This window comes from Oryctolagus cuniculus, chromosome 2 (genome assembly GCF_051225735.1).
Source record: "Oryctolagus cuniculus isolate XC-2025 breed Fujian yellow rabbit chromosome 2, ASM5122573v1, whole genome shotgun sequence".
NCBI classification, from domain to species: domain Eukaryota; kingdom Metazoa; phylum Chordata; class Mammalia; order Lagomorpha; family Leporidae; genus Oryctolagus; species Oryctolagus cuniculus.
Genome location: NC_142868.1, coordinates 92,931,246 through 92,940,184, shown reverse-complemented (window position 1 = coordinate 92,940,184; position 8,939 = coordinate 92,931,246). Strand labels below are relative to the sequence as shown.

General features: G+C 43.8%; 1 pseudogene across 1 annotated transcript; it reads left to right on the top strand.

Annotated features, from left to right (window-relative positions):
- Positions 1-4,415: 4,415 nt before the first annotated feature.
- LOC149127902 (nascent polypeptide-associated complex subunit alpha pseudogene) lies at positions 4,416-8,934 on the top strand (annotated as a pseudogene). The gene has a single exon (XR_016230078.1). The product of XR_016230078.1 is annotated as a nascent polypeptide-associated complex subunit alpha pseudogene (transcript).
- Positions 8,935-8,939: the final 5 nt, after the last annotated feature.

Sequence of the window (8,939 nt, the reverse complement as noted above, 5' to 3'; positions counted from 1 at the left end):
ACATAGCTTATTTGTGACTTTCCATTATTTTTTGGATTAATATTATCAGTATTTTATAACCTTTACTAGTCTTCTATTTCTTTAAAAATTTATTTATTTGTTTCAAAATTCAGAAAGAAAGAGAGAATCTTCCATCTGTTGTTGGTACATTCCCCAGATGGCTACAATGGACAGCACTGGGACAAGCCAAAGCCAGGTGCTAGAAATTTCATTTGGATCTCACACATGGGTGTCACAGGCCCAAGCACTTGGGACATCTCCTGCTGCTTTCCCAGGTGCATTAGCAGGGAGCTGGATCGGAAGTGGAGCAGCTGGGATGCAAACCAAGGCGCGTAAGGGAAGCCAGTGTCACAGGTGTCGGCTTTACCTGCTATGCCACAGAACCAGCTTTGCCAGTGTTCTGCTTTGATCACCATCCATCTATTTATCTTGTCATGAGAGTATATTTCTTATGTAAAAATAAACTTATTTTTTATTTCTATTTTTTCTCTTCTATTTTGGTTCATATCTTTTGAAACTTAAAAGGTTTCAAAGAACCTACACAAAAACTTGTAAGCGAACAGAAAGAGATACAGTTTTTGCAAACCATACATCTGATCAAATATTTATTTCTGGATTATATCATGGCCTTTACAACTCAGAAAAAGTGAATCATTTAAATCATAAACAGATGAATGAATTGAATACATTTCTCCACAGAACATATGAAAAAATAATCAAAGAGCATATGGAAATATGATCACATCATTAGTGATCAAAGAAGTGCAAATCAAAATCATGAAGTACACATCTTGGATGACTATTCTAAGTCAAAACAGTTTTAGGAAAGATATGGATATATGGAGCCCTTCCACACTGTGGTGAAAATGGGAAACAGTGCATATAACATCTCTAACAAGTCAGAAAGCTCTGCATTAGCACATTAAACACAGAATAAACATATGATCCAGCATCGCTGGGTAATATTCCATTGTGTAGGTAGACCCCATTTTGTAATTTATTCACTAATTGGATAATATTTTGGGGTGTCTTGTGGGGACATATGCATTTATTTCTGTTGGGTCAATAGATGGTAGTGGAACTTCAGGGTTGTAAGATTCATATTTAACTTTTTTTAAAAAGAATATTTATTTATTTATTTGAAAGTCAGAGTTACATAAAGAGAGAAGGAGAGGCAGAGAGAAAGAGAAAGAGAGAGAGAGAGAGAGAGAGAGAGGTCTTCTATTCACTGGTTCACTCCCCAGTTGGCCGCAATGGCCAGAGCTGCGCCAATCCAAAGCCAGGAGCCAGGAGCTTCCTCCAGATCTCCCATGCAGGTGCAGGGGCCCAAGAACCTGGACCATCTTCTACTGCTTTCCCAGGCCATAGGAGAGAGCTGGATCAGAACTGGAGCAGCCGGGACCCAAACAGGTGCCCATATGGGATGCCAGCACTGTAGGCTTTACCCACTATGCCACAGCACTGGCCCTATATTTAATATCTAAGAAACCTGCACACTGTTTTCCCAAGTGGTTGTATAATTTTAGTTTCCTATCAGCAATATGGGATGTCTTCCCTTTCATATCCTTGTCAGGGTATTTTGTTATTGGCCTTTTTGAGTGTAGTCTCTCCACAGTCATTTCCCACCACGAAAATGTGAAGTATCTTCTTACGATGATATCATCATTCACTCATGTATCCATTATGAATCACACTTTGGTAAAACGTGTACTCAAATGTTGCCCATCTTTTAAAACTCAAGCTGTTTCTCATCTTTATCCAAGAGGTAGGAATTCTTTAGGTATGTTCAATTCAAGTCCAATGCCAGATACATGGTATGCAAATACATTCTCCCAGTTTGTGGTTTGTCTTTTGTAGTGCACAAGTAGCAAATTTTGAAAAAGTCTAATAATGTTGTGCTTTACCAAAGGCCCAAGATGCTGGAAAACAATAAAGATTAAGAAATCCTGGGGCCCACGCTGTGGCTTAGTTGATAAAGCCACCCCCCTGCAGCGACCCACATAGAAACCCACAGTTTGAGTCCCGGCTGCTCCTCTTCTGATCCAGCTCTCTGCTGTGGCCTGGGAAAGCAGTGCAGGATGGCCCAAGTCCTTGGGCCCCTGCACCCATGTGGGAGACCCGGAAGAAGCTCTGGCTCCTGGCTTCAGATCGGCGCAGCTCCGGTCGTTGCAGCTAATTGGGGAGTGAACCGGCAGATGGAAGACCTCTCTCTCTCTGCCTCTCCTTCTCTCCCTGTGTAGTTCTTTCAAATAAATAAATAAATAAATCTAGGAAAAAGCTTTTGCTGGGCCTGCATTACGGAGTAGCTGGCTAAGCTGCTGTCTGCGAAGCCAGCTTTCCACAATGGCACCTGTTCGTGTTGTGGTACAGCAGGTTAAGCTGCTGCCTGTGACACTGGCATCCCATAATGGACTGCCAGTTCAAGTCCTGGACACTCGGGTTCTGATCCAGCTCCCTGCTTTGTGCCTGGGAAGGCAGTAGAAGATGGTCCAAGCACTTGGGCCCTGCACCCATGTAACTCTGCCTTTCAAATAAATAAATAAATCATTAGAAAGCTATTAACATAAAGCAGTAGGGACTATTCTGAATTCCCACGGGGCGTGCAGTGCTGACATTTGGGCCCTTGCCTTGCACCTGGAGGGATCCCTCAGGTCTGCTCCTCTGAGCTTGTGTATGGGGCGCTGCTGGCACCAAGCTCCAAGAAGTGGAAGGGAACTTTCCCGGGTTGCTCGGAGGGCGTTGAACCTTATTCTGGGGCTTGTGTCCAGAACTCCCACAGCGGAGTGGGATTCTCCCGTGTCTTGTGTCCAGAACTCCTGCAGGGCTGTGGGATTCTCCAGTAGTCACGGCTGCCTGTGGTTGTGGTCGTCGTGTTTTCATTTACCTTGATCTGCCGAGAGGGAGTCCCTTGGCTGGCAGCCCGCGCAGGTGGTGTTGTGTGCTTTGTTTTCTGTCTCCCTGCTGGCTTTTGCAGTCTCTGTGCTGTTGGCAGTTCCTGTCACTTCTTTTTCTCAGTCTCCTGCAGCTCTGGCCATTTCTTTGTTGTTCTGGAACTTTCCTTGGGCTGGGGTGATCGCAGGTCCTCTCTGTTCAGCCATTTTGATTACTCCCTGCCTGGGACACTTTTTTTCTAAGGCTGCATTTCAAAAATATTTTGAACATATTTCCATAGTGGCAGCAGTATTGTAGTGCAACACACAGGACATGAGTCCCAGATGCTCTGCCTCTGACCCAGCTCCCTGCTCATACACCTGGGAAGGTAGCAGAAAATGGCCCAAATGCTTAGGTCCCTGCCACCCACATGAGAAATATATATATATTTCTAAATATATATATATATATTTCTGCCACTCTTTCAATTAAATAAATAAATCTTTAAAAATATTCCCACTATATTCGTATATTACTTGATAAGGGAGATTAGTGAAAAAGCAAATGTCAAACCATTTGTTCTCATTAAGAAAAAACAACTCTTGACAAAGTAAGCCTGAGCCAAACATAACTCTAGGAAGGGGTTTTACCGACACAGTGCGGCCGCAAGTGTTCGCCCAGTCTGTGAGGCACTGCCATCTCCAGGAGTGGTGTTTCCGAACCCGCCGTCACCAGAGTATTTGCATTGCAGCCCCCATGGGCACCAACCTCCTGGTTGCACAGCTACTTGTCTTCCCAACCCTCATCACTCTATGAACATCCAAGCCCTAATACACACAGATGCCACAGAACCATACTCGATCCCAGGAAGGGCCTCCTCCAGAGGTGGGAGAGTGACCCAACCTCTGTCCAGAGACACGTGGGGGCTTCTCAGCCTTGAATGATGGACGTGTGGGCTGAAGGTCTTTGACCCATCAAGGCTACTTTTTTCCCTCTCAGTCCCAGGAGACACACACCTTCTTGTTCAAGGTCAGCTAAGTGAGGGTGCCTGTTCCAGGTCTACACTGAGTCCTCCAGCCATGTAGCCCAGCAAGCACCCTCTCTAGCTCTTGGGTCCTGAGACTGGACTCTAACAAACCCCTCCGCAGCCTGACTTGAGTTTGTAGAACATGGAAGGTGAAGCTGGTGTGACCTTGTGGTACAGGAAAAGTAGAGCAACTTCCCAGCAGGGTTAACCACTTGCCCTGGGCCATGGACGTCGGTGGGCCCAGACTTGAGAGGGTCAGGAGAGGATGCAGTGTTGCATGGCAGACTGGCTGGGACAACACCCTTGCTGTTGGGAGTAGAATGGCAGCAGTTGCAACCACTGGGCTCCGGGCTCCTGCCTGGCTGAAGGAGGTTGAGGGGAACCATAGGGTGGTCTGGAAAGGCCGTTCCAGCTCCTAGCTCTGTAGGTTCCATTCACCAGACACTCAACAGGGGGCCCACCACTGCTGCTGCACTTGGAGAAACACATGGGAGCCCGAGTTTTGGCAAACATAGACTTTATTTTCCAGAAATTTAGCATTTAAAATGCATTTGGGGTAACAGAAGAGTTATAAAACACACTTTTTCCTTTAGATTATTTTTTTGTAGTTCTTAGCAATATCAGTATTCCACATCATAGCTTACTGGGACAATGGATGAATTACTACAGTGAAGGAAAACAGAAAAAAATAGAAATTTACAGTGTGTTCAGTGGCAGCCAGCTCCCAGTATAATCCTTATCTAATGCTGCATTTCTTTTACAAATTTCAGATCAAATTATACCCAGACACCAAAAGATAACTATTAGAGATAAGTCTGACTCTTGGAAAACTATCTATGAATTCCAGATCATAAGGCTAAATACAAAATTATTCACTTTATTACATTAGTATTGACTTAAAATGCAAGTACCAGACAGAAAAACTACAACCATAAAGTGACTGTAAGAATAGTCCAAATCTATTTATTTCACCAGTCTTGTACAATTTTGTTTCTTAAAATCACCTAAGACTAAATAAAAGATTAGACACAGATTTTTCCCATCAACAGGGAGTTCACACATGTGAAGACAATAGCAATCATGTGCAAAGGATTCTCACTATGACTAACGTTCAGGTTATGATTTGCTTACTATCACTTTGCCATTATTATTATATCTTAAAATGTCTATTCATCATTATCTATTTGAAAGAAAGGGTGACGCACACAGAGCGAGAGCCAGAGTGAGAGAGAGGAGGGTCTTCCACCAGGGACACCGGACAGGACTGGTGTCTTGAGACTCAGTGCCAGCTGGGCTAGTGAAATCTAACAGTGGGCGGATCCGACCCTCCCTTCCCAGGCCAGTCCCAGGGAACAGGCTGTGGACATGCCACCCCGCCACGCAGACGTTTCAGCCAGCATTGCTGTGGCTCCTTGCAGCAACTCTGCCTCAGCAAAATACCTAGCAGTGCGAGCTTTGGTTGCACTCCTGCACTGGACTGGACTGAGCAGGCTCTGTGTGTGCTCTAGCATGCCGCACGGATGGCCGTAGAACCCAGGTCTGAACCTTGCTCAACATCTACGGGAGGTTTGCAGGGCGCGGCTACCGCTTTCTGGACGCCGCCCCTGAGGCTGCAGATTTGGTGCAACCTGAGCTCAACCTACCACCGAGGTAGTGACAGTGCATTGGCAGAGGACTTGTGGCAAACCTTGATTTAGGGCGCCACCGAGCGCTCAAGCAGCAGAAGTACCCGCAGACTTGAAATAAGTGAACTGCTTAGCGTTTCTGGAAGGACACTCAGAAACAAAAACAAAGACAGCGAAAAGCAAATAACCCTTCAGTGCACAGGCAGTGCTCTGTCCCAGTGTCAAGAATTCTAAGGTGACCATGGACTCACTCAATGGGCAAAGTACCAGAGCAACACTGTCCAACTGAGTTTGTCAAGGGCTCGGATGAATTCAGAGTATCTGTTTTAGGAAACGTAATGGACTTCAAGAGAACAGAGAAAAACAACTTAATGGTTTCATATTAGCTTAAAATTAAAAAAAAAAAAACAGAAAGCCTTCAAAATGAAAATCACGGTCAACAAAATTCATCGAAAAGAGATCAAACAGGAAAAAAAATCTGCTTGCATGAAGAGAGGCTATTTGGAAACAGGAGAAAAAAGAAGAAAAAAAACCAATCAGGAGAAACCCTTGGTGCAGCGTTAAAAGAGCAAATACCTGGGTAAATGGAGCAAAAGGGGCTTGAGAAGTTGGTATCAGAAAACTTCTGAAACATGGAGAGATGCACATGTCAGCGGTTCCCAGATCCGATTCTTCTGAGTCTACCCCAGGACATAGTACAATCAATAAGTCCTCAAGAGGAAATCAATGAACAATACAGAAGAGGGCCGAATTTGCCTGACCGCAGACTGCTCAGGAGAAATTTCCTAGGCCAGGAGGCAGTAGAGCAAGACTCCCACAGTACTGAAGGGAAATAGCTGCCAGCCAAAACCGTACCCAGCAAAGCTATCCTTTAGATATGAGGGAGGGATAGACTTCCCCAGACAGAGGGAAGCTGAGAGAACTTATCACACTAGACTCGTTTCACAAAAAATCCTAAAGGGAGCTCTTCAGACTGGAAGAAGACTTCGATAAGTAAGAGGAAAATACAAGAAAGAGTAGCTACACATACAGATTCAGAAGGCTCTGACAACAATTAATGATAACGTATACAATAATGTTAAAAGACAGAATATAAAGATGTGAAATCGGTTACCAAAAATTGAGAATGTTAGGAGGAATGGAGTTCAGGAACAGAGTTATTTTCACTCATACTTCTTATTTCTTCACTTGCTGTCTTTACAATCAATGTCAAGCTGTTATCATTTCAAAATAGCTTGTTATAACCAAACTTTATGTTTTATTTGTAAGCCTCGGGGTAGCCACAAAGAAAAAATGTATTAGTAGATTTACTAAAGATAATAAAGGAATCAAAACACACTACTACAGAAAACCACTTTACAACAAAGGAAGATAATACAAAAGAGAGTAAGAGAGGAACTACAATAAAACTAGAAAACAAGTATCAAAATGACAATAGAAAGAACTTGCTTGTTAATAATTACCTAAAACGTGAGCGATGTAAATTCAATTAAAAAACACAGGCTGACAGAATTAATTAAAAATTAAACAACAACAACAACAACAACAACTACAGACTGCTTAAAGGCCGTAGTTGTGACACAGTGGGCTAAGCTACCACTTGCCCTGGCAGCATCCGGGAGTGTTGGCTTGAGTTCTGGCTGCTCCATTTCTGTTCTAGCTCCCTGTCTAGTCCTAGCTTCCTACTGTTTCTTATTTTTGCTTGTTTATGCATTGACTGTGCAGTAGTAAGCTGTCTGATTTCCATGTATGTATATAGTTGTACCTGGGAAAGCAGTGGATGATGGTCCAGGTACTTTGGAACCTGCCACCCACATGGGAGATCTTGACTGAGTTCTGGGTTCCTGGCTTCAGCCTGGCCCAGCCTGGACCATTGTAGAAATTGGGGAAATAAACCAGTGTATGGAAGATCTTTCTGTCTCTCTCTCACTTTGTCTTTTAAATAAATGCATAAATAAATATTTCCTTAAAAAAAGAAACTCTCTTCTTTAAGAATACACTCATATTGAAAGTGAAAGGATGGATACTAAGATAATCCATACAAATGGACCATAAATAGAGCGACAGAAGCCATGCTCATGTCAGATACAATAGATTTTGTGCCTAAAGCAGTAAAAATGAGACAAGATCATTATATAATGATTAGGGGTCCATTTCACCAACAGGAAACAATACTTGTAAAAAATATCAGCCCAACATCAGTACACTCAGATACATAAACTAAGCATTAATAAGCCTATAGAAAGGGGTAGATTCAAATATAAAAAAGTAGGGGAATTTCATACCCTACTTTCAGAAACTGACAAATGATCCAAACAGAAAATCAACAGAGGAACACCAAGTGTGAGTTGCAAAATTGGCCTTAACAGACACCTATAGAACATCCCATGCAATGGCTGCAGAAGGCTTTCCAACAACACATTGAGCTTTCTTCATGACAGAGCACATGAAAGATCCCAAATATATCCTGACGAACTGTAAGAAGTAGAAATCTATGAGTATCTTTGTTGGGCCACAATGCAAGAAAACTATAAATCAACAAGAAGAACTTCAGACGCTACATAAATGCATGCAACCTGCTACTTAATCATTGGAGAAAGAATGAAATTAAGAATAAAATGTAGCATTTCTTGAAATAAATGGAAATGGAAACACAACATACCAAAACCTGTGGGAAGCTCTTTCTCCCACCATCTTGGTTCCATGTTCCCCACACACGATGCCTGGGGAAGCCACAGAAACTGTCCCCGGTAGGGAGCAGGAGTGGCCATAGCCTAGGCTGAGACGGGGTCTGGGACAGAATCTGACGATGAGGAAGCAGTGCCAGAGCTGAGGAACAAGATCCTGCACAGGCAACCCCACGACGGGCTCAGGAGGCTGCAGCCACTGAAATCAGTGAAGAACCAGTCAGTAAAGCAAAGCAGGGTGGGAGTGAAAAGAAGGCACGGAAGGCTATCTCCACGTTGGGTCTCTGACAGGTCGCGTGAGTTGCTAGAGACACTGTCTGGAAGTCTAACAATTTTCTCTTTGCCATCACAAAACCAGACGTCTCCAGGAGCCCATCACAGATGTCCACACAGCGTTTGGGCAAACCAAGCCTGAGGGATGTTCTCAGCAAGCACACTAGCAGCAGCTGAAGAAGCCGCAGCTCACGAGAAAGGAAAACACAGACTCCAAGAGTGCAAGAGCACGGTGAAGAGGAGAGGCCGACGAAACAGTCGTGGAAGTGAGGAAGGATCTGGTAATGTCACAGGCGGAGGTGTCGAGAGCAGAGGCAGCCCCAGCGGAAATGCCACTGTAGATGCTGCTATGCAATTAATATGTGACCATCTGAAAATCCAGGATCTTTTCTGATGTTTCAATGGAGTAACTGCTTGATTCGAAATGTGTATGATTTCCATCATTCATAAAGTTAT